Raw genomic sequence first — 27,923 nt, 5'->3', positions numbered from 1 at the left:
AGGACTAGGACTTGGGTAACAGAAGAAATATTGAATTTAATTGATGAAAGAAGAAAATATAAAAACGCAGTAAATGAAGCAGGCAAAAGGGAATACAAACGTCTCAAAAATGAGATCGACAGGAAGTGCAAAATGGCTAAGCAGGCATGACTAGAGGACAAATGTAAGGATGTAGAGGCTTATCTCACTACGGGTAAGATAAATACTGCCTACAGGAAAATTACAGAGACTTTTGGAGAAAAGAGAGCCACTTGAATGAATATCAAGAGCTCAGATGGAAACCCAGTTCTAAGCAAAGAAGGGAAAGCAGAAAGGTGAAAGGAGTATATAGAGGGTCTATACAAGGGCGATGTACTTGGACAATATTATGGAAATGAAAGAGGATGTAGATGAAGATGAAATGGGAGATACAATACTGCGTGAAGAGTTTGACAGAGCACTGAAAGACCTGAGTCGAAACAAAGCCCCGGAAGTAGACAACATTCCATTGGAACTACTGACGGCCTTGGGAGAGCCAGTCCTGACAAAGCTCTACAATCTGGTGAGCAAGATGTATGAGACAGGCGAAATACCCTCAGACTAAAAGAAGAATATAATAATTCCAATCCCAAAGAAAGCAGGTGTTGACAGATGTGAAAATTACCGAACTATCAGTTTAATAAGTCACGGCTGCAAAATACTAACTCGAATTCTTTACAGACGAATGGAAAAACTGGTAGAAGCCGACCTCGGCGAAGATCAGTTTGGATTCCGTAGAAATGTTGGAACACGTGAGGCAATACTGACCCTACGACGTATCTTAAAAAATAGATTAAGGAAAGGCAAACCTACATTTCTAGCATTTGTGGACTTAGAGAAAGCTTTTGACAATGTTGACTGGAATACTCTCTTTCAAATTCTAAAGGTGGCAGGGGTAAAACACAGGGAGCGAAAGGCTATTTACAATTTGTACAGAAACCAGATGGCAGTTATAAGAATCGAGGGGCATGAAAGGGAAGCAGCGGTTGGGAAGGGAGTGAGACAGGGTTGTAGCCTGTCCCCCATGTTATTCAATCTATATATTGAGCAAGAAGAAATAAAAACGTTGAGGTTCGCCGATGACATTGTAATTCTGTCAGAGACGGCAAAGGGCTTAGGGGAGCAGTTGAACGGAATGGACAGTGTCTTGAAAGGAGGATATAAGATGAACATCAACAAAAGCAAAACGAGGATAATGGAATGTAGTCGTACAAAATCGGGTGATGCTGAGGGAATTACATTAGGAAATGAGACACTTAAAGTAGTAAAGGAATTTTGCTATTTGGGGAGCAAAATAACTGATGATGGTCGAAGTAGAGAAGATATAAAATGTAGACTGGCAATGGCAAGGAAAGCGTTTTTGAAGAAGAGAAATTTGTTAACATCGAGTATAGATTTAAGTGTCAGGAAGTCGTTTCTGAAAGTATTTGTATGGAGTGTAGCCATGTATGGAAGTGAAACATGGACGATAAATAGTTTAGACAAGAATAGAATAGAAGCTTTCGAAATGTGGTGCTACAGAAGAATGCTGAAGATTAGATGGGTAGATCATATAACTAATGAGGAGGTATTGAATAGAATTGGGGAGAAGAGGAGTTTGTGGCACAACTTGACAAGAAGAAGGGACCGGTTGGTAGGACGGACATGTTTTGAGGCATCAAGGGATTACAAATTTAGCATTGGAGGACAGCGTGGGGGTAAAAATCGTAGGAGACCAAGAGATGAATACACTAAGCAGATTCAGAAGGATGTAGGTTGCAGTAAGTACTGGGAGATGCAGATGCTTGCACAGGATAGCGTAGCATGGAGGAGCTGCATCAAACCAGTCTCAGGACTGAAGACAACAACAACAACAACAATTTCTCTGTTTGACTGGTTCACTATCAAACCAGACAAACAAATGTTTGAATGATATTCCCGTTTGCCTTGCGACGCGGTAGTATACAACTTATTTGGAAATTTCGTTTCTGTTCACCCCACTGTTTCTATTCGTCCCACTTTACAGTAAGGGAATTCAAATGCTACAAAATTAGAAAGAGTCGTTACCTTTGCCAACAGATTGTTCTGACTAAATCCTCGTGCTCTCAAACTACAAATAATGAGAAATATTCAGTAATCACAACAAGAAATACTGAACTGACACTAAAAAGGCTATCTTCCCAAAACAATCTTCACAAGAATGTTCAGAAACTGCTATCGTTAATTAATGGCAAGTAAAAAGAAAAGAAAAGCAGTCGTCAACTGGAAGGATGGTTTAAATAATACAGTGCTATATTATATTTGATCCTACGGGAGGATTACTTCGAAATTCTGTGAAGCTAGAAACTTGAAATGCTTGAAGACCTGGACAGGATCGACGCCTGGCACAGAGACTGGCAGTTGACCCTCAGCGTGAACAATGTAACGAACTTAGCATAAGAAGACGGACAGGACCATTATCACAAGATTACACGGTTGCAGAACCATCAATGGAAACAGCCACATCCGTGACATGTCTGGAAGTATCCGTACGGAGCGAGTTAAACTGGAACGGCCACGTTATACCAATCGCAGATTGGCGGATGTCGAACTAACAGGGAGACCGCGCCTTTTCATTGTCACCAACTTCGTCCAGATTTACAGTAAGTGCAGGGCTTGTCCAGGAATTCTGATGACACAATGAGATCTCCAAAACACCATGCGATCAGACAACAGCAGAATTCTAGGCGCGGATCGTGCGAGGCATGAGTCATTTATATGAGGGCAGTTTCTACACAGCGGTTGAGTATAGCGGAAAAAGTACAAAAAATGGTTCAAATGGCTCTGAGCACTATGGGACTCAACTTCTGAGGTCATTAGTCCCATAGAACTTAGAACTACTTAAACCTAACTAATCTAAGGACATCACACACATCCATGCCCGAGGCAGGATTCGAACCTGCCACCGTAGCGGTCGCGCGGTTCCATACTGCAGCGCCTAGAACCGCACGGCCACTTCGGCCGGCGAAAAAGTACAGAACGACGAACGGGGGGTCGTGGTGTCGGGTCATGATGCGGAAACTTTTTTGATTTTCTATTTTTATGTTACTTAAACTGCAAATAAACCGATATAATGCTCAATATTTGTATTTATTAATATGTTTATTAAAGGCATGAAAAGGAAAGGCAAAGAACAATATTAGATAGTAAATAAATTTCCAGGAACCAATAACACATATAAAATTAGATACTTTTATTATTTTACAGTTAACATTTAAGATGTACTAGGGTGATATTCGTCGTAAAAACCGTAGAACCGGGGAACCAGTAATTTTCTCGGGATCTTGCACATGTTTAAACTACGCATTTTTATAATTATATGGTTGTTTTACAATTTCTACAAAAATACAGATTTGGTTTACATTCATAAATGGTGCTCCCATGGCACAGTTTGGCAGCAAACCTTTGCGCGACCCATCATTTCGCCTAATATTGACGAGGATAGGTGATGTGCAGTGGAGTGCATATTGATGCAGTCTTCTCGGGTGTGATTTCTTTTTCTCTCTCTGTGAGATGAGAGCAGTTCTGAAGCTTTTTGTTAGAATTCTTTGACTAGCGATACAAATAGACATCGCAGGATTTCACTAGCGTCGTGCGTTTGGGGAAAAGAGGGGAGGGGTTATGACTTTATTACTGCACGATGATAGTCCATCAAGAAAATTTAGTCGCAGAATTGTAGATTTGTTTGTCTTCCCCACGAGTCAGTTAACAGAAGAAATTTGTTCTCCTGCACGTTGGGCTTCACCACATCAATCAAAAACTTCCTTCTATGCCTTTTATGAAAATATTATAAATGCAATATATTGAGCGTTATTTCCGTTTATTTGCAGTGTAAGTAATATAAAAATAGAAAATAAAAGAGTTTCCTCATAGGGACTCGACCCCACGATCCTCTGTGTACCGTTCTGTACTCATTCCGCTGCGCCCACCGCTGCCTGGAAATTCCAGCAACATTAATGGTTCTTGCCTCGCCCAACCCGCGCCTAAAAAGCTATTTTTGGCCATCGTGAGCTCCAACTTCTGTCACTTTCATTTCTCGCTAAGCCCTGCACTTACCATAAATTTGGGCGAAATCGGCGAAGACGAGTAGGCGCGATCGCATTGTAAGATGCCTTGGAAGAATATGCACGGGGCGTAGTCCATCCACAGAGGAGGTAATTTACAAAACACTCCTTCGACTGATACCTGAATACTGCTCGTCAAATTGGGATCCGTACCAGACAGGACTGTTGGAGTAAATAGAGAAGATCCAAAGGATAGCACTGCATTTGTTACAGATTAATTAAGTAAAGGCGAAAGTGCTAATCCCGCAAGGTATGCAGAAGAACTTAAGTGAAATTTGGAAGATAAGAAAAGCGGTAGCGCCGGAAGTGAATCTGTGGATGCGGATCGCGAATCGTGCTAGGATAGCTTAGTCGGTAGAGCAAAGGTTCCAGCTCCGAAGCTGGGACTGGCATACAGTCTTCATCTACCAAGAAGTCTCAAACCAGCAGACACTCCGCTGCAGAGTCAAAATGCATTCTGGGAAATAACAGCTCTCTTTCTTCGAGACTGTATAAATATTGACCATCTGCAAACGTTACTTCAGAGGTATCCCGTTACATGTACCACGTCAGAGACACTGTGTAAGAAGACTGGGATCAATCTGACGACGGGCCTATTTCCGCGAAATGTGTTTAGTTAGTACGTAGAGAAGCAAGCATTCACAAGCTAGTAAAGTTCTGTTGTTGCCTCAGCAATAGTCACAGAAAGTAATGATTATTCAATCTTGGAATGAATCAGCTAAAAAACAAATTTTTGTTATTGCTGTTGTGATTATTGCATCTTCAACCAGCTGAAAACTGTTCCTGATTCTACACCCTTAACTGTTTTTCGGAGCCCTTCGATAGATACATAACCACAAATCTCGTAGAGAGGTGGCAACCGGGTTAACTCACCGGGCTGTAGTTACCAAGGAGTAATGTTGAAATCTACGTTCAGATTTCGTAATACAGGTTTTTCGAGTTTTCTACAAATCATTTACAGTGAATGATTAGATCTTTCTTTTGCAAGGGTCATAGTTGATTTTCTGGCACGTCCTTGTCCAAAAGAGATAGAGCCCATTCACTAATGACCTCGACGCCGACAGAACCTAAAGTTTCCATTTAGAATAATGTCTCAAAAGCGATAAAGAAAGTCGAGGATCGACGTCACTTCGGGGTCATTAGGGATGAAGCTCAGTTTAGGATTAGGCAAATCGCCCGTCAGCTTTCCATAGAAACTATACTGGTAGCCTGCTTTAGCGATTTTGTGAAACGACGGAAAACCGAAATGTAGATGTTAGCCTGGGGCCATACACCGTAGCTTGCTCCTTTTCGAAGAGAGTCCAGTGCTTTACCGCTGTCCCATGTCGTTGGATAGTTATATAGCACAGGCGTACGGTGAATACGCTTCAACGGTTTCTTGTCTTCACATTTACATGGTTGGAGAAACATGCTTGTCCTTTTTTGTTGTGCACATCACGCACGAAGTGCTGAGGGAACGATGCTACTACATGCGCCTGTTCACAGGCCAGACACGTACACTTTCTTGATTGTAGTTCCTGTTTGAAATGGAAGTACCAGGTTGCAGTACACACAGAAGACAGTCTCTCAGAAATTTTAAGCGCTGATTACATGTAGAAGCCACGTAGCTTCCAGTTCCCCTTCGTATGTCTTCAGTAGGCTTGAACTAACAGGCATACGGGACAGACGTAGACTTACAATACTTACATATAGGTAAATGCCATGGTCCGCACCGTTTCCCAATTCAGTATGGTTTCGACGAACCGCTCTGAGGTATTTGATAGACGCTGTCAACGATTCGGAGGATATTTGCCGCTGAAGTTTCATCAATATAACCACCAGCTCCTCCATTTTTACATCTACATTTACATCTACATTTATACTCCGCAAGCCACCCAACGGTGTGTGGCGGAGGGCACTTTACGTGCCACTGTCATTACCTCCCTTTCCTGTTCCACTCGCGTATGGTTCGCGGGAAGAACGACTGCCGGAAAACCTCGGTGTGCGCTCGAATCTCTCTAATTTTACATTCGTGATCTCCTCGGGAGGTATAAGTAGGGGGAAGCAATATATTCGATACCTCATCCCGAAACGGACCCTCTCGAAACCTGGACAGCAAGCTACACCGCGGTGCAGAGCGCGTCTCTTGCAGAGTCTACCACTTGAGTTTGCTAAACATCTCCGTAACGCTATCACGGTTACCAAATAACCCTGCGACGAAACGCGCCGCTCCTCTTTGGATCTTCTCTGTCTCCTCTCTCAACCCGACCTGGTACGGATCCCACACTGACGAGCAATACTGAAGTATAGGTCGAATCAGTGTTTTGTAAGCCACCTCCTTTGTTGATGGACTACATTTTCTAAGGACTCTCCCAATGAATCTCAACCTGGTACCCGCCTTACCAACAGTTAATTTTATATGATCATTCCACATCAAATCGTTCCGTACGCATACACCCAGATATTTTACAGAAGTAACTGCTACCAGTGTTTGTTCCGCTATCTTATAATCATACAATAAAGGATCCTTCTTTCTATGTATTCGCCGTCGTTAAAATCACACGACAGGGAACAAGTTGGTGCTTAAGTTCGTAGCGGTTTTGTATCGCGTGTTCGTATTCCGGTTACTATGGGTTCATTTATAGATTGTCATTTTTATTTGTAGTTTTTTATTTGTCACGTTGTCATTTGGAGATTGTGAGTGGAGCTGTGGACGCTACAAAATGGAGTGCCAAGTGGAGAAATCGGAACATTTCTGATGTATTCAGTGCAGGGTAACAGCAACGGAGTTAGTCAGACGCATTTACGCCGTCTGTGAGGATAATGCCATTGCAGAGAGAACGGCAAGAAAATGGTGTTCTCGTTTAAAGGAGAATCGTTTTGACGTTAGTGACCCTCCATGTTTACACAGATATTCGAGGTTTGATGGATATCGTTTAAATCCATTCCATAATCATGCACGTCAGTGTAGTCGAGAACAGGCAAGTGTGATGAACTGTGATCATTCCACCATCGTACGGCATTCGCATACAGTGGGGAAGATCCAAGAACGTGGTGCATTGTACTGTTTTTAAGCCAAAATCACAAAAATCAGCGGGTGGCCATATGCAGGGTGACCAGATGCAATTGTTTAAAAAAGAGAAAAACGAGGACAGAGGGAGAAAAAAGAGGACAAATCGAACGGTTCAACTGCAAATGAGGATACCACTCGTCTGCTTTGGACAAGTCACGTGACTGCCGGGAATTACCGGTAAAACTAGTAATTAATTGTTACTGATGGTCAGGTGGTGGTTAACTGAGCAATATAAACAAAATTAAAAACACTGATTGTGGTGACAGTGTGGCGTCGATTGTTTTGTTATGTCAACAACACGGAATTGTTTACAAAGCGAAAAACGTAAGCCGGCCGGAGTGGCCGACAGGTTCTAAGCGCTACAGTCTGGAACCGCGCGACCGCTATCGTCGCAGGTTCGAATCCTGCCTCGGGCCACTGAGACGTACGTTCCAGCTCCACATATCTTACATTACGCTTCAAATTCATTTCTCCCTTTCTTGAAAGCCGGATATTTGCAGGAAAGGACATCAGAAAGTGTACACTTTCGTTTAGGCATAGCCAAATATTTTACGTAACTCACTCGGTTAAAAATTACACTCACAAATCACACAAGACAATACAAAGCGAAGATACGAAACGAAAATTTTAAATAATCGATATTTGCATTGGCTTATAGGTCGATCAATGATAACACTGACGATCCTGGTGCCACCTACTAACACCGCCTTCGTGCGTGTTTATCACGAAGGCTGTGCCAATAGTTAAAGTATTTAAGAAAAGTGCAATAGAACGGGACGAATTGTAAATTTAACTGTATTTCGCTCAACTTTGCGAAAAAGCCGGACACTGTAAAAATCCGCCGGGACCCTGGACAAAGAGCTAAAAAGGAGGACATGTCCGGATTAATCCGGACGCCTGGTCACCCTAGCGAAATGTGCACCTCTGCTTGATCGCCAGCAACTGGCGCGTGAGCAACACCGACCATTCCTACGAGTATCCTGTATGGTCATTGGTGACGAGAAATGGCGTCTTTATGCTAACATAGGGATAGGGAAGGCATGGCTAAGTTCAAACAAAGCAAGAACTCCCCATACAAAGACCTGCGCGCATCCTCGAAGGTAACTGTTATGCGTCTGGTGGAACAGCGACGCTTTGGTGTACTACGAATTGCTTCCCCGAGGCGTAACCATCATCGCTGGCATTCATTGTCAACAAGTGAGACGTCTTGCAGACGCAGTCCCAGGACAACGAGCAGGAAGACTGCGTAAAGTTATGCCACTCCATGATAACCCCCGCCTGCATTCTTCGAGACTGGCAAAAAATAATATACAGGAGTTGGGTGGGGAAGTCATTCCGCACCCACCTTATTCACCTGATCTTTCGCCCTCAGATTTTCACCTGTTCCACTATCTATCCAACAACTATCGAGGAACTTCCTTTCCGGATGAAAATGTGCTCCGAACATGGCTCGAGGAGTTCTTCGCCTCAAAACCTCGTGATTTCCATAGTCGCGGAATCAAAAAGTTACCCCAACGTTGGCAGCCTGTTGTAAAGGAGAATATATTGTTGATGATTACACTCTCTGTTTTGTGTATCTGTTGAGTTCATTAAACTTAAGGAAAAAAACATGCTGACTTATTCACCGACCTAATAACATGGATCTCGCTGCCCCAATTAACAACATTGCTGCAGCCGTTACGTATTATCGTGCGTGATATTTATTCACTTTTTCAACTGCTGTGTGACTCACGTAGTCTCAAATATGATGTCTTCGCGTGTGGTGTTCTGCATCTTTTCATGCAGTCGTTATTGCATATTCGCAAGCTGTTGGCCTCCCTCTAGACACAGAAACCGTAATACATCACTCACAATACTTGTTTTACATCAGACAATAAACATAATACAAAAATACTGCTGCTGTATTACGTTTATCTGAAGTAAAAAAAAGAAAAGAAACTTTTAAAGATTTTCCACAAGTGTTCCAGTTTGTACTGAGAGGAGGAGGTATGATACTTTTTGCGAATATACCCTCAATATAAACAAAACAATATGTTCTTGTTGTTGTCGTCTTCAGTCCTGAGACTAGTTTGATGCAGCTCTCCATGCTACTCTATCCTGTGCAAGCTTCTTCATCTCCCAGTACGTACTGCAGCCTACATCCTTCTGAATCTGCTTAGTGTATTCATCTCTTGGTCTCCCTCTACGATTTTCACCCTCCACGCTGCCCTCCAATACTAAATTGGTGAGCCCTTGATGTCTTAGAACATGTCCTACCAACCGATGCCTTCTTATAGTCAAGTTGTGCCACAAACTCCTCTTCTCCCCAATCCTATTCAATACCTCCTCATTAGTTATGTGCTCTACCCATCTAATCTTCAGCATTCTTCTGTAGCGCCACATTTCGATAGCTTCTATTCTCTTCTTGTCCAAACTATTTATCGTCCATGTTTCACTTCCATACATGGCTACACTCCATACAAATACTTTCAGAAACGACTTCCTGATACTTAAATCTATACTCGATGTTAACAAATTTCTCTTCTTCAGAAACGCTTCCCTTGCCATTGCCAGTCTGCATTTTATATCCTCTCTACTTCGACCATTATCAGTTATTTTGCTCCCCAAATAGCAAAACTCCTTTACTACTTTAACTGTCTCATTTCCTAATCTAATTCCCTCAGCATCAAGAAAGAAAGCGCGTTCTACAGATCGGAGCGTGAAATGTCAGATCCCTTAATCGGGCAGGTAGGTTAGAAAATTTAAAAATGGAAAGGGATAGGTTAAAGTTAGATATAGTGGGAATTAGCGAAGTTCGGTGGCAGGACGAACAAGACTTTTGGTCAGGTGAATACAGGGTTATAAATACAAAATCAAATAGGGGTAATGCAGGAGTAGGTTTAATAATGAATAAAAAAATAGGAGTTCAGGTAAGCTACTACAAACAACATAGTGAACGCATTATTGTGGACAAGATAGACACGAAGCCCACGCCTACGACAGTAGTACAGTAGTACAAAACAATATATTGCGCATAAAAGGGCAGAAAGATCACTGGGACAGTCACATTCATTAAACATGTAGTATGAGTACGGAGCAATTTAAAGCGGAACGGCCACATAAAACAAATCACAGGTAAGGCATGTGCCCGACCGAGATGCATTGGGAGAAACCTCAGGAAGTGTAGTCCACCCAGAGAGTACGCAGTTTACAGAACACTCTCTCGACCTATACTTTAATATTACTCGTCAGTCTGGGATCCATAATAGATATAATTGATAGGGAAAATAAAGAAGAGTCAGAGAGGAGCAGCGCGTTTCGTTATCCGTTCATTTAGTAAGTGCGAATGCGTCACTGAGAATCTCAGCCAACCGCAGTGGCAAACACTGCAAGAGAGGCGTTCTGTGCCACGGGGTAGTTTAAAATTCGACAAGCAGACCTCCCTAGAAGAATCAGCCAATATAGTGCTTCCTCCCACGTATATCTCGCGAAAAAATAATGCAGGTAAAATTAGAGAGATTGAAGCTCACAAGGGGGCTTACCAACAAACTTTTTTTCCCGCGAACCTCATGCAGACTGGAACAGAAATGTGGGAAGTAAAAGTTTTACACAAAGTACACTTTGACACACACCGTAAGGTGGCTTGCAAAGTGGCTCAGTATGATACTGAGATCTGTGGGGGCCTACAGAATATCTCCAGGGGGGGGGGGGGCTTTAGTCATAATGTGGCTTTGCCCACTGGACATCAAGATAAGGGAACAAGCGGATTGGTACTGGGCCAAAAAGGGGAATTTTGAGAAAATTTAAGACATTATGGGCGTGAGGGTGGAGGACAAAAGGGAAATAAGGAGAAGAGGGGAGGAACTTTGGCAGGGGTCTTGAGAGCTAGAAGAAACTGGACGTGAGGGAGCGCTTGGACATGAAATACTTTGAGCCAACACGAGGACTGATCCATTTTCTCACTGGCCATGGACCCTACCCGACATACTTATGTCGGTTTGGGAAGAGGGCTACGCCCGCGTGTGATTGTGGCGTGTCAGAGGGTACTCCCGACCATGTGGTTTACGAGTGCCCCCTCTTTAATGATGTTGCGACTACACTTCGAGACAGACTTCCTAACCATGACACATATCAATTACTTAGACGTGAAGACACTTTCCACCTGCTAAACACATTGGCTAACGACGTAACACGGAAAGTTTTAACAGCATACCTGAGGGACATGAACTAAATAACAACTGAGACAACCAACACCGATTGCGTCCAGAGCCCTAGTCCCATACCGCCTGTGCGTGGACTGGCCGACTTTCCATCATAATTGGAATCCGCCACGTGCAGGACTAGGGGGAGTGGGGGTCAATGCTACCGATAAGGACATCACCGGACATGACATAGGATAAGTTAGTTTGTAGGACTTAGTTTAGGAAAATTAAGTTAGGGAACTGCAGCGATTAAACATCTTGGCCTGTCCAGTGCCAGGGACATGCTCTTCGGGTTTAGCTCGATGAGCAAGGCTATTAAGGTAGGTTTATATCTTACTGGCACACATGTGACGCTGCAGGCGATAAGAACTAGTTATAAGAAATAGATATAACTCGTAGGTATTTGATATTAAATGCCCATTGTTTGTAATTCCAACTGTAGCTCACTTGAAAATTGTAATTAGCTGCAACATAATTATATCAGTTGTATAGTTATTATGACCCACTAATCAAATAAGGAAGTGGGTTAACATTGTATAATTATTATGGTTTGTAATAAAGAATTTTTTTTTTTAAAAAAAAAAAGTAAAGATACACTGACGGTAAAAAAAAATCCAAGGAGGAGTTGTGCGATGTATACGAAAGTTGGTAGACGTGTTTCTACACCTGTAAGATGGTGTCTGTTCAAATTTCGCGCCAGCTGGACGTGGTGAGTTGATGTTAGTCAAGATCGCCTTTAAAGCAACAAAGGCGCCATTATAAACACCTCACTGAGTTTGAACGAGGTCGTGTAAAAGGGCTACGAGAAACTGGATGTTCCTTCTGCAATACTGCAGAAAGACTTTGCAGGAATGTAGCGACTGTACATAATTGTTGGCAGAATGTACGGTCGCAAGAAGACCAGTCTCCGGACGGCCCCTTGGTACTACCGAGAGGGAAGACCATCGTGCTCGGCGTAGGCTCTGGCTCATCGTACTGCATCTCTAGCAGAAATTTGAGCAGCATTTGGCACCACAGTGACACAATGAACTGCTACAAATCGGTTACTTCAAGGACAGCTCCAAGCGAGATGCCCAGTAACATGGATTCCACTGACCCCAAACCACTACCACTTGCGTCTTCAGTGGCGTGAAGCGAGAGTTCAGTAGAGGACTGGCTGGAGGTCTGTTGTTTTTTCTGATGAAAGCTGGGTGTGTCTCGGTGCCAGTAATTGCCATGTGTTGGTTACAAGAATGGCAGTTGAGGGCCTGCAACCAACCTCTCTGTGTGCTAGACACATTCGACCTACACCTGGAGTTAGGAGTCTGAGGCGCGATTTCGTATAACGGCACGACGTTCTCGTGGTTATCTTTCTACATCTACATCTATAATCTGCAAACCACTGTGAGGTGCATGGCAGAGGATACATCCCATTGTACCAGTTATGAGGGTTTCTTCCTGTTCCATTCACATAAGAGTGATTGTTGGAATGCCTCTGTGCATGCTGTAATTATTCTAATCTTACTCTCATGATTCCTAAGAGAGCAATATGTAGGAGTTTGTAGTATATTCCTAGAGCCGTCAGTTAAAGCTGGTTCTTGAAACTTTGTTAATAGACTTCCTCGGAATAGCTTACATCTGTATTCAAGAATCTACCAGTTAAGTTCCTTCAGTATCTCTATGGCACTCTCCCACAGATCAAACAAACCTGTGACCATTTGTGGTACCATTCTCTGTATACATTCAATATATCCTGTTAGTCCTATCTGGTACGGATCCCACACACTTGAGCAATATTCTAGAACCGGTTGCACAAGTAATTTGTAAGCAATCTCCCTAGTAGACTGATAGCACTTCCGAATATTCCACCAACAAACCAGTCTACCACCTGCCTTACCCACAACTGAGCCTATGTAATCATTCCATTTCATACCCCAACAAAGTGTTGCATTCAAGTATTTGTATGAGTTGGTCAGTTCCAACTATGACTCATTGATATTACAGTTATAGGATACTATGTTTTATCATTTTGTAAAGTGCAGAATTTTACATTTCTGAGCATTTAAAGCAAGTTGCCAACCTCTGCACCACTTTGGAATCTGATAAAGATCTGAGTTGATATTTTTGCAGCTTCTTTCAGATTGCACTTCATCACAGATAAGTGCATCATCTGCAAAAGCCTGATTTTACTATTAATATTGACTGTAAGGCCATTAATATACAACATGAACAGCAATGGTCATAACACACTTCCCTGGGGCACACCTGCAGTTACTTCTACATCTGACGATGACTCTCCATCCAAGATAACATGCTGCATCCTCCCTACCAAAAAGTCCTCAACAAGTTCACAAATTTCACTTGATACCCCATACGATCGTACTTTTGACATTAAGTGTAGGTGTGGTACTGAGTCAAATGCTTTTTGGAAGTCAAGAAGACTACCTTGACCCAAAGCTTTCAGTGTGTCTGAATAAGAGAAATGCGAGTTAGGTTTTACATGATCAATGTTTTCAAAATCCATGCTGTCTGATATTGAGGAGATCCCACGAACCCTGACTGCAAATTTGTACGTGAGTCTGGCGATTCGATCTGCTGTGCTGCCATTCATTAACAGCATTCCAGTTGATATTTTCCAACAGGATAACGATCGCCCACATACCGTTGTATACCAAAATGCTCTGCAGAGTGTCCAAATGTTGCCTTGGCTTGCTCGATCATGGGATTTGTCTCCAGTCGAGCACACATTAGATATCATCTCCAACGTCATCCACATACAGCATTAACCGTCCCTGTATTGACCGACCAAGTGCAACAGACATGGAATTCATCCCACAAACTGACATCCGGCACCTGTACAATACAATGCCTATACGTATGCATGCTTGATTTCACCATTCTTGCGGGTACATCGGTTGTTAGTGTACCTACATTTCACATTTGCAACGGCTTATCTTGAGCAGACATTAACCTATGATCTTGCAATGTTAATCACTTAAATATATTACCCAGGCGAACGTATTCCCGCAATTTCATTACAATACATTAATTATTTTTTGTTGTTGCGGTTTTTTCCTGTCATTGTATGTATGCGTATGTAGAATATGGAATGACGACTGCAGTAAAAAGATACAGAATATCCCACTTGAAGCCATCACATTCAAGACCACCCTGCTCCACAGCACTTGAAAATAGGAATAAAATAATGAAAACCACTTGTGGTACGTTACGAGAAAACGTAACTGATGCAGCAGTTTTGCATTGGAATCAATATTGGCTTATCTGGAGACTTTCTGTAACATTATTTATGACAGATACAATACAAATGTGTTACTGTGCTCGTCCTAGAACTTTTAATCACAATTTCATTTTCCTACTGAGTCCCACTTGAGTTTCTTGAACATATTATCCAACATTCAAACTGATTGATGAAACCCGTGACGCATCATGGAACTCCTGTTTGTCTCTTCCGTGCAACTGCCGTTAATCGAAAATAGTAAAGATCCCAGACTGATGAATAACTGTCTGTAGACGACATCGTTCTAGGAAAACTGGGCAGGAAACACTTTATAGCACGTTTTTTGGCCCTCCCCAATTTGATTCAGTAATTTTTCATATAGATAACAATATTTGTTCTTGAAACTTCCTGGCAGATTAAAACTGTGTGCCCGACCGAGACTCGAACTCGGGACCTTTGCCTTTCGCGGGCAAGTGCCCTACCATCTGAGCTACCGAAGCAGGACTCACGCCCGGTACTCACAGCTTTACTTCTGCCAGTATCTCGTCTCCTACCTTCCGAACTTCACAGAAGCTCTCCTGCGAAGTTTCATATCAGCGCACACTCCGCTGCAGAGTGAAAATCTCATTCTGGAAACATCCCCCAGGCTGTGGCTAAGCCATGTCTCCGCAATATCCTTTCTTTCAGGAGTGCTAGTTCTGCAAGGTTCGCAGGAGAGCTTCTGTAAAGTTTGGAAGGTAGGAGACGAGATACTGGCAGAAGTAAAGCTGTGAGTACCGGGCGTGAGTCGTGATTCGGTAGCTCAGATGGTAGAGCACTTGCCCGCGAAAGGCAAAGGTCCCGAGTTCGAGTCTCGGTCGGGCACACAGTTTTAATCTGCCAGGAAGTTTCATGCCAGCGCACACTCCGCTGCAGAGTGAAAATCTCATTCTGGAATATTTGTTCTTGTTCTTACACAGGATGTGAAATTTTCAATGCTCAGCTTTAGATAAGCCAAGCTCTGCTTAGATGGCAGGTTTGTTTAGTGGGTATGGCGCAATCGGAAGTGGTATGCCATTGTCTTCGCCTGAACTGACTTAACTGGCCAGTTATTGCGAGACCTACATTTTAACGTTACAGTATAACTTGGAATTTTTCGCAATAACTAGTTAATGTCAGAAAGGGAATAATTAAACTGAATTTATTATAACAATAACTTATTCCACAAAGCACACCATTGGTGTATAACTTAGAATAGTCTGCAGTCTAGAACATATTGCATATCGTATTTTTCTAAATAATAATCAAATTTTCAAATCAGTTTGACTTTATGTGTACTGTCTGCCAATTGTGTGTATAATCCATAACACTTACTTTCTGTTTCTCAGAAACTCTCTGAACTAGGTCCAAAAGTTCACTCTGGCTTTATTAGGTAAGTAATCACAAAATAAAGACGAGCAACAACATTACTTTCACAGAGAATTATTTGTTAACTCGCCAATGAAACTAACAGTAACACCATTTCGTTGCAGATGGCAAGCTACACGATAATGAAAGAAAGCCCTACAGGTCATAACTTTTCAGAAAATAAGGTAATAATTACTACAGACATAAAACGTTTTATGCCTAATTTCGTAACAGTAATTATTACTTAAAACGTGTCTGCATTTTACATTGTATAATATGTTTGTTCCATAATATAAATTACTAGTTCTCAGTTAGACAGTTCTAAATCAATGTCACGACTTCACAAACTACGGCATGATAGAGATATAACCTGTAATACTGTAAGATTGTGTATCTGAATTATTGTGTATAATACTGTCCATTGCCTAAAGTTTTGTTCACAATGTTAAAAAACATGTTTGTTGCACAACATAAATGAGGAGCGCGCATTTTACCAGTTTCTTAGCCAGTGTCAAGACCTCAATAACCTTAGCATTATAGCAATTTAATGTGTAATATTGTGTAGTTTACTTTTTGTGCTTAACATTGTCCATTGCGTACAGCGTAAATTCAACGTTAAGAAAAAAATTTGATGCACAACACTGAATGCAAGTGGATTCTTTCTTTGCTTATAATGTTCGGCTACATAACCACTAGTGTCGGTTTCAGACGCTAGTCAGTTGTTTCCCGAAGGTAGCACAACAAGCCGACAATTAGTTTGAAATGAACAAGAACCAGTTGGGCAAAAACAGTGTGCTTGTTATTCAACATTAAAAAGATAATGAGGTGTTTACATGACCAACCAGCAGCGATATTGGAAAGTCTAGGTATAGAAAATCGAATGTGAGAATCCGTGTTGACATGCTGGACGTGTCGTGTCTGTGCTGAGTGGCGACCACGGGAGAACAAAGAGTGTGGCGTGCTGTACCGTTACTCGTCCCCACCGCACCCACAGCCAATGGACGCGGCCAACAGCGGCGCCAAGTTTTCCGCCAGTGGCTAATCCGCGAAACTTCGCGGCCTCAACGAGCGGAAAGCCAGGCTACGGAGTTTTTTGTTTTGCCCAGCCGAAGTGGAGCCCAGACACTGTGTCCGAAAGCTCGGTATTCTCCAGTGGAGACGCTGGGTTGACGATTTGCAGTAAGGAACTGTTTCAAGGCTATAGGCGTCAAACGCACGATGTATTTCTCGCGGCTGACTCACATGTTTACAGCCACGATAAAACGACTGCGCTGGCGTCTGAGGAACAACTGATCATGCGCTCTCAAAATTTTTGCCGGACTGCAGCGCGATTTTATCTGAAAGGCGATCATTTACGCTTGAGTAACTCATTACGAATTTACGTGCCTGATGAGTTTCTACTCGGTAAACATGTGAGTGACGCAGTAATGATCGATTTCTACAGCCGGCAAGGATGGCCGAGCGGTTCTAGGTGCTAAAGTCTGGAACCGCACGACTGTTACGGTCGCAGGTTCGAATCCTGCCTCGGGCATGGATGTGTGTGCTGTCCTTAGGTTAGTTAGGTTTAAGTAGTTCTAAGTTCTAGCGGACTGATGACCTCAGAAGTTAAGTCCCATAGTCTTCAAAGCCATTTGAACCATTTGATTTCTACAGAGAAAGAAAGAAAAGGAACCTGTTCAGCAGTTTTTATCTGTATTTTATCTAGTTTCAGTTCTCTTTCCATTCATGCAATCGCTCGGCTTCGTTGTTTTTTCTCGACACCAGCCGCTGCAAATGACTGTAGGGTGTTCTGTCACTAGTACACATCGGAAGACGGCCAGAATACTCTGGGCCAAAATATCGTGGCAGTAAGTTACCGACATACAGCATTTCATATGAAATTTTACGGAACAGTCCACACTGTAGGAAGTTTGTAAAATCTACAACTGTAAGGCATGTCTGAAAAACGTGTGATCAAAATTATACACTTCGTAGAAGATTTTGTACTTATTACTCTGAGATAAGGTAGCAATGTTCGTAAATGGATGTTTAGTTTTGTTTGAATAAACTTGATGCCTTATTCATGAAAAATGAAAACTGTAGCAACTACGGCACAGCAGTACTGCGCTGAATAATGCAGAGAATATAACTGAGCTCTGGGTTCATAATCATTTGCCATTATATTGACATTTATTCCTTATGTTGAGGAATATTACAGGAAAGCGAGGAGAAATTTGGAACTGACAAAGTCCAGGGAGAAGAAAAAAACCTCTGGGGTTCAGCAAATCATCAACTTTATACCCTTCACATATCTTTCGCTCTGCGGCGGATAGTGGACGGTATTGAAGGCTAGTGATACACTGAAACTGCGTAACAGAATGGGTCTCGACTCTCACACCTCTACTTCTCATGGGAAATGATTTCACCAGCCGCGCCACCCTGTATGTGGTTCCAATTAATGAAGCACACACCTCTGCCACCTCAGACATAACTGCTGAGTCTGTATCTTATAACACAGGTTTCCACATCTAGGTATATTGAAGTCGTATGACCGCTTTCCGAATTCGCAACGAAATGTCTTAGGCCGTTCTGGTGAGAAATACGATCTCCATCTATATCTACGTGATTACTCTGTAACTCACAATTAAGTGCCTGCAGAGGGTTCGTGTGTGTGTGTGTGTGTGTGTGTGTGTGTGTGTGTGTGTGGACCTTATGGGCGCTCAACGGCGTGGCTATCAGCGCCCTTACACTCACTTAAACAAATGATTATGGGTAGAAGCTCTAAAACTGTTGCATACTCAGGCACTCAGTCCCATCTCACTCGAATGACCACACAGTCACTATTTCACATGCGCTAAAACAACGGAAAAAGAGCAAGAAGTAAAACGACAAACTAACTAAAGAAAGGCACAGGGAAATGTCAGTGACTGCAGAAGGATTCATTGAACCACCTTTAAGCTGTTTCTCTACCATTCCACTCTCACACGGCACGCGGGAAAAACGGAAACTTAAATCTTCCTGTGCGAGTTTTGATTTCTCTTATTTTATTGTGATGATCGTTCCTGTCTATGTAGATGGGCACCAACACAAGGTTTTTACACTCTGAGGAGAAATTTGGTGATTGAAATTTTATGAGAAGATCCTGCAGCAATGTGAAACGCCTTTATTTTAGTGATTGCCAACCCAATTCACGTGTCATATCTGTGGCGCTCTCTCTCCTATTTCCCGACAGTACGAAGTGAGCTGCCGTTTTTCGATCTTTTTATCGACGTCCTCCGTTGATCCTACCTGATACGGATCCCACACCGCAAAGCAATACTCAAAGAGGACGTACAAGCAGTGTAGGCAGTCTCTTTAGTAAAAATGTTGCATTTTCTCAGTGTTCTGCCTCTTTTTTCCGCAGTTGCACATATATAAGTTGTATAGGTTAATTTCCGTGTTTGGCAACTTAATAAGACTAGCAACTTAATAAGATTTTTATTACAGTTGCTGAAGACGGCAGTTAACCTGTACAACTTATAAATCATACTCTTCGGTTTGCTTTACCCACAACGTTATCTACGTGATCTTTCCAGCTTAAGTTATTCGTAGTTGTAATCCCAAAGTATTTAGTTGAATTTACAGCCTTCCAATTTGTGTGATTTGTCGTGTAACTGACATTTGGGGGATTCCTTTTGGCACTCCCGTTATTTAGAGCCAAAAAAATGTTCAAATGTTTGTGAATTCCTAAGGGACCAAACTGCTGAGGTCATCGGTCCCTAGACTTACACACTACTTAAACTAACTTATGCTAAGAACAACACACACACCCATGTCCGAGGGAGGACTCGAACCTCCGGCGAGAGGGGCCGCACAGTCCGTGATATGGCGCCTCAGACCGCGCGGTCACTCCGCGCGGCTATTTAGAGTCAATTGTCTCTTTTTGCACCATACACATATCTTGTCTATATCGTTTTGATATTTGTTTTGATCATCTGATGACTTTATAAGACGGTAAATGACAGCATCAATGTAAGAGTCTCCTAAATCGTTTATATCGACCAGGATCAGCAGAATGCCTATAACACCTCCTTGGGGAATGCTAGATATTACCGTTCTATGCCAGATATTATTGGTATATTCTGTGTCTTTCCATCAGTTAGTACGAACTATGGCCTTTCTGACAGGAAATCACGAACCCAATCGTGAAACTGAGACGATAGTCCACAGACACGTAATTTGATTAGAGGCTTCTAGTGAGGTACGATGACAAAAGTTTTCTGGAAATCAAGAAATATGAAATCGCTTTGACATCCCCTGTCACTAGCACTCATCACTTCGCTAGAATAAAGAGCTGGTTATGTTCCACAAGAACTATATTTTCGGAAGCCTTGTTGGTTGTTACACGTATTGTTCGAAATAACTCATAATGTTCGAACACAATATATGTCTCAAAATCCTACTGTAAATCGTAGTTGGCGATATGGGTCTGCAGTTCAGCGGGTTACTGCTATTCCCTTCCGTGGGTATTGGTATGTGTTGTGAAAATTTCCAGTGTTTCGGTACTGATCTCTCGACGAACGATCGGTTGTATATGATTGCTAAATAAGGAGTTATTGAATCAACATACTCAGAAAGGAACCCGACTGATGTTCAATGAGGACCGGAGGCCTTTCCTTTATTAAGCGATTTCAGATGCTTTGCTACATCGAGGATGTCTACTTCGAAGTTACTTCTAAATCACGATCAAGACATTTCCGCTTCCACTACACTACAATCATTGTTCAGTCAGGAACACTTGTTACGTTATTTTATTTCCGTTAATTAAACTATAGCAAAACTCTGACAGATAAGGATATCTCACATCTGTCTTTCCTTTCACAAAAATCAAATAAATTAGCCTCGCTAACTAAATTCAATCAACAATGAAGAAGAAAACAGAAGACATTCCTGCTACATGGCAGTGCCTTACTTTGGTATGAGACACTGTAGGGCAGATGTCTGTATTTCACAGCGTATGTATGGTCGATGCAATGCTAACGACTGACAGCCGTAATAAATTATGTATTCAAAAATTCCGAATACGACTGTACACCGGCTACACGATTTACTAGTAACACGAAAATCTGTGCCGCATCGGGACTCGACCCCGGGTTTCCCACTTTATGCAAGTGGTCGCCTTAAGCGCTTTAGCTATCCGTGCCCGACTGACGACCATATCCAAACTTTGGTTTGACCTTGTGCCTACGTCCCGTAGTGCTTGCATAGGAATCGTATGCTCGCCGCACAGCGACTCTTTTTGCTCGTCAGATTGCCTCACTTTGTTACGAAATACTGTAGGGCAGTGTCGCTATTTTACAGTGGTGTATAGTTCGATGCAATGTTCCCTTGTGCGGAAATCATGCGATTTGTATGGGAGCACTATCAGACGTAGACACTAGGACATATGGAAGTTTGGAGGTGGCAGTCAGTAGTGCACAGATAGCCAAAGCGGTTAAGGCGAATACGGGAAATACGGAGTCGATTCTCCGATCGGGTGCAAATTTTCAGATGTTATTAGTAAATCGTGTAGCCGCTGTACAATCGTATTCGCAATTTGCGAATGCATTTCTTAATACATTTCTAATGGTTTACTCAGCAGAACTCTTTTTGACATACATTTCCGTACATCTGGGTTCACAGTCACATACGTGGTAGCACTAAGAAGAGGCAGTGCTATTGCACTTGTCTGAGTAATGGCGATACGGCGGCAGGCGACTGTGTGGTGACTAACGATGGCGTCACTTTGCACCAAGGTCAAGGTTAAGGAACGCTATTTCGAGAATGCAATTTGCGTGAGCAGAGGATACTATGAAGCGCTTCTGCTCAAGAATCAAGCTCTTCTGCTTTGTTTCCATACATTTGTCGTTATAACAGGCAATCCGTGTACGAAACACGGACTCGTAAATATCGAATGAGAAACGAAAAGCTGCACAACAGTAACGATAAATAATCACAAGATCAAATAAAAATTAATGAAGTGTGTGTAGTCTACAGTATAAACCTTTCGCCACAGATGATTCCCGTCCGAAAACTACGTCAGTAGTTTAATAGCAGTACGCAAATGGTTGAGGTCGTAGAGGGTCATACAACATAGAAAGAGCATAATGTAACAACCCACACCCGAAAGAAACCCAAGACAGAATCGAACAGTACTGAATGCTAGCTTGAAGACGAAGAGTAAAGTGAGCATTACTCCTGTCAAGAGCAAGTACCGTCAGAGAATGGAAAAAGTTTGTTTTTCAGTTAGACGCACAGCACATACAGTCGACATTTGCACAATTGCGCAGATTTTTTCAGTCAAATAAAGATGCGAAGATAAATGAGGATAATAAAGCAAACAAAATGCAATTACTCTGTACTGAGCAACCGTAGATTATGTGTTCCTTATACCAAAATACGCAGAAAATGTTCCTGAACAACCTCCAGAATAGTGCCGCAGGAGTACGGCTTCGCCGTGTAGACCACAGCAAAATGGAAAACCTAATAAGAAGACCGATAATATCTCAATATATGAGAACTTATTTCTACAGGCACAGTAAAAGAATTTCGTTAGAGAGAGATCAGCGAGGAGAATTCGGAAGGACATGAACAGCAAGAAACACCAACCAACTGACTTCGGAGGGTTAAGCACCGGAAGAAAATTACGTAACGAACGAAAGGAAATTATATAACACACATAGACTTTTGAAACAGGTAGGAATATTCCAGCACTTGGCTGGCTCTGAGCACTATGGGACTTAACATCTATGGTCATCAGTCCCCTAGAACTTAGAACTACTTAAACCTAACTAACCTAAGGACATCACACAACACCCAGTCGTCACGAGGCAGAGAAAATCCCTGGCCCCGCCGGGAATCGAACCCGGGAACCCGGGCGCGGGAAGCGAGAACGCTACCGCTCGACCACGAGCTGCGTACTTCCAGCACTTTCAATGACGTCTAGGCATAACGCGCAGGGAACAGGCATGCACGAATCCGATGCACTGGACAGATTGAAAAAATAACAACTTGTCCGCCTCGGTAGCTGCGCTGTAAGCACGGCGAATTTGTAACCGTAGGGGCCGATTTCATTCCCGGCCGGGTTGGGAATTTTCTCCGTTTCAGGGACTGGGTATTGTTTTGTCCTCACTTTCGTATCATCGTGGTTGGCCTTCCACTATTGAGATGGCTGTATAGACATGTTCCGGAAGTCAATAAACTGAAAAAAAAACATGAACAACTTGAGCGATTCGTAACTCGATTCGTAGCAGATTCTGTCAACAAAATATACATCCAAGCAGCTCATCAGTATTACTTAACGACGTCCAAGGTAATTAACATCCTGTGGAGGTTGTGCCAACATGTTGTAAAATCTGGTGCATCATATATTCTACAAAGTACATCATCTTAGCCGGCCGCTGTGACCGAGCGGTTTAGGGGCTTCAGTCCGGAACCGCGCTGCTGCTACGGTCGCAGGTTCGAATCCTGCCTCGGGCATGGATGTGTGTGATGTCCTTAGGTTAGTTAGGTTTAAGCAGTTCTAAGTCTAGGAGACTGATGACCTCAGATGTTAAGTCCCATAGTGCTTAGAACCATTTGAACCATTTGAACATCATCTTTAGGTCGGTAAAAACGGTACTGCGGCCTTCATACCGCTCAGTATTGTTCCACGACAACTGTTAACAACGGTATCTTATTCCGTTAAGCGTAAGTTGAACGCGTTTCAGTGGCTTATCACAATAAAAAATAAATTAAAAAAATTGTTCAAATGGTTCTGAGCACTATGGGGCTTAACTGCTGAGGTCATCAGTCCCCTAGAACTTAGAACTACTTAAACCTAACTAACCTAAGGACATCACACACATCCATGCCCGAGGCAGGATTCGAACCTGCGACCGTAGCTGTCGCGCGGCTCCAGACTGTAGCGCCTAGAACCGCTCGGCCACTCGGCCGGCTTATCACAATCCTGTAAGTCCTACTCTACTTTAATCCGTAGTAACAGAGTTCAGTTGTCTGTTACGATTCCATGCGATGTTCTTTCTTTGAGAAGAAAATGATGTCTCGAATGTCATAATACTTTTTATTTTTATTTTATTTTTCATATACAGAAGCTACAAATCTTCGGAAACGTAATCTAGAGGATCCACATTTTCTTTACTTAAACTTCGTTAGTGCTTGATGTCTGACGTACGCAGAAGAAAAAAAACTTACTTTTGCCTAAACCTTTCAGCCCCTGAAACTTCATGCAGATTAAAACTGTGTGCCAGGCCTAGACTCGAACTAGTGACCCTTGCAATTCGATGGCAGGTGCTCTACCGGCTGAGCTACTCACGCACGACTCACGATCCCATCCTCACAACTCTACTTCCGCCAGTATCCCACATCCTGCCTTACAAACTTCACAGAAATTCGCCTGCGGAACTTGCAGGACTAGCACTCCTGGAAGAAAAGATATTGTGGAGTTTTGAAGGAAGTAGATGGGGCTACTGGCGGAAGTACAGTTGTGAGGACGGGATCGTGAGTCGTGCTTGGGTAGCTCAGCTGGTAGAGCACTTGGCCGCCAAAGGCAAAGATCCAGAATTCAAGTCTCCATTACCGTTGTTTATTGTGTTGATCTTATACATAAGAGAGATTAGGGGTGTACAGAGATACACAGGCGGACATTTTCCCCTCGTTCCGTACTCGAACGGAATAGACCAATAAAACGCCACAATTGTTACCAAGTACCCTCCTCCATTCGCTGTACAGTGTGATTCCATGATGATGTTACGAACTTTCAGAGACGACGGAGAATGGTAAACCTATCAGTGTGAGGTAATGAACTCTGGCCCGAGAACGATCAAGTCGAAAGTTACAAGCGAATATCGTTCTGATGCCTCTGACCGTGGAATACATGTACCGGCACTGTTGTTGTTAAGATTGTAGGGTAGGCAACTTTCAGACATGGCAGTATGGGCCAAAAAAAAAGAAAAAACGACTCGAGTAAACATGGGCTCTAAAAGACATACTGTAAAAGAGCTATGACCTTCGATGGTGTGAAATACAGTACACCTCTTCTACTGAACAAGTGCCCATAGCTACGTATTTTACATCCCATGTTTACTAGAGGTTTCATTTCCTTTTTCTGGCCCATACTATCACGTCTGCGAGTTGCCGCCCTGCAAGCTTAGCAACAATATTATTGGTACATGTATTCCACAGTAAGAGGTGCCAGAACCATTTTCACTTAAAAATTTTGACTCGCTCGTTTCCGTACCAGGATTCATTGCTTCAAATTGAAACGTTTACCCCTCTCCATCATTCCTGAAAGTTCGGGGAATCACCCTTCAGATGTATTACGTATAATATTTCAATCTTCATCCTTCATCAAATAGACGCAATGCCTCGTGTCTCCTATTGCTAGGACGGAGAGCACTTGGAAGCCTGTGCTACAAGCAAATGACACAGAGTGCGTCAGAGAGGCGAGGTTCGTTGTCCTGGCGGCTAATCACCACTGCAGGGAGGCCAACACCGCAGTGGCGAAAGCTTTCTGGGAGCCAGCCAGGCCCGGCTGTGTTTACGGGAATAAGGCAGGCAGAAGCAGAGCAAACTGCTTCGTGGAGTAACTACTAATAAGTCGCATAGCTCAGTTGTTTGATACCCGTACGATGTTTGAGTCTCTGGATATACACTGCTAGTCATCGAAATTGCAACACCGCGAAGACATGATGCAATAAACGTCAAATGGGAGTGAATTCAAGAGTCGAAATGGGAAAGATCTAAGTATCAAATCTAACATTTATCAGAAGAACAAAGAAAAGAACAATGTACTGTATATGGTGATTATAATCAGTTATACAAAAGTAACCTTTGATTGTGAAAAGGGTAAATAACAAAATCAAATGGTTCTAAGCACTATGGGATTTAACATCTGAGGTCATCAGTCACCTAGACTTAGAACTACTTAAACCTAACTAACCTAAGGACAACACACATCCACGACCGAGGCAGGATTCGAACCTGCGACCGTAGCACCAGCGCGGTTCCGGACTGAAGCGCCTAGAACCGCTCGGTCACAGCGGCCGGCGGGTAAATAACATAAGGAAGTGTTTGATATAGCACTGAATCCATAATAGCTTCAAGTTTTATTCTCCCCTACACTGTTGGTTCCGCAAGGCGGCATGCGCAAAGGAGTTATTCCAATAGTCATCATGGAGTCGTACAAAGATGCAAAGCATGTGAAGTGTTGTTTATGGTTTCTTGAATGCAAGTCCGCAAATATGGAAGGTGGCTTCGTCACTGAACACAATTTCATGAATAAAATCATCTTCAGTCTGCGTTTTGTTGAACATTACTGCACAAAACTCAGCCCGTGTTTCTTTGTCAATTTCTCTCAAAACAACAGTTCCAGTCTGTAGGGTTTGAATGACAGGCGATTCTGTAATGCCTTCCACACTGCGACATAGGCATATTCAGTTGTGAGCTGACATGTGTCGTTGATTTCGTCGAACTACGAATGTAAGACTGCTGAGTCATGGTCTTCTGGCCGATCCTGATCGGGCGCCCTTTGTGATGCTCAGACACTTTCGTTGAAACGTTTGTACCAATTAATATTAATTTGTCTTTGAAGTGGTGGCTTGCGCTATTTAGCCATGGATTGAATCTGAACTGTAGTAGCAGATTTGGGTTAATAAAACTATAAACTACACTGCGCACACTCTGCACCGTTAAAATGTGTGAAATCCAAAGGGACCAAAATGTCGAGTCCATCGGTCCTTGCACTTACCCACTACTTAAACTAACTTATGCTAAGAACAACACATACACTCATGCCCGAGGGAGGTCTCGAACCTCCGGAGGGAGGGGCAGCGCAATCCGTGACATGGCGCCTTAAACCGCGCGGCTCTGAACCGTTGTACGACTACATGACAACTGTTCAACAACTCACTCGCGAATGCCACCTACCGGGAACGTCGGGAAATAACAGTGTAGGCCGGAGTAAATCTTGAAGATATAGTACATTCAGTGCTGGATCAAACTCTACTGTAAATTATTTATCGTTTTCACGATTAAAAGTTACTTTTGTGTAACTAATTTATAAACAACCTATATCCCATTCCATCCAAAGAATTGAAAGGCATTCTGAGGCACAGAATTATGCTTCCCACCTCATCACTGCAAGAAATAATGAGAAAAGTGAGGAAATAAACAATTTATTAAGAATGTACTAAGTGCCGTACCAGGAAACTCATGGATTTGAGTTTCAATAAGAAAGCTTTTGTTTCAAGTGTCATTAAGACTGAGGCACTACGTTTTACTTGTGATAATAGAAGTACAGAAATACAACAGTATTATTTTAACTCGTAGAACAGTAGTCAGCTAAAACCATTTCACATTTCAATATTGATTTTTGTTCGTTACACAACTCCATACATGGGATCATCCGTTGCAACTTTTACTATACAACTCCCTGTGCTGTTGAGTAAGAAACGGCAACATCGTCAACAGGTCTTTCTGTTTTGCAGCTGATAAACATGGCTGGTCCTTCAGGTGAAGTACGAAATTGGAAATTTGTGGTAAGGCCTTATGGGACCAAACTGCAAGGTCATCGGTCCCTAAGCTTACACACTACTTAATCTAACTTAAACTTACGCTAAGAACAACACACACACACCCATGCCCGAGGGAGGACTCGAACCTCCTACAGGGGGGGCCGTGCGGACAGTGACAAGACGCCTGACAACGCGCGGGGTAGCAGATGAAGTACAGCATGGTATACACCAGTCATGGTCTTTCCTCTTTTGAATACAATGACATTTTTCAATTCTTCTGTTTCAGGGTAAGAATTTTTGTATAGGTACTAGCTCACGAACCTGGCATTGCCTTAGTATTCAGTTTACCAGTTTTCTATTCGAAGCCGGCCCTGTGGCCGAGTGGTTCTAGGCGCTTCAGTCTGGACCCCAGCTGCTGCTACGGTTGGAGGCTCCTGCCTCGGGTATGGATGTGTGTAACGTCCTTAGGTTAGTTAG

Source organism: Schistocerca serialis, chromosome 1 (genome assembly GCF_023864345.2).
Source record: "Schistocerca serialis cubense isolate TAMUIC-IGC-003099 chromosome 1, iqSchSeri2.2, whole genome shotgun sequence".
Taxonomy (NCBI): Eukaryota; Metazoa; Arthropoda; class Insecta; order Orthoptera; family Acrididae; genus Schistocerca; species Schistocerca serialis.
This window is presented reverse-complemented; position numbering follows the sequence as displayed.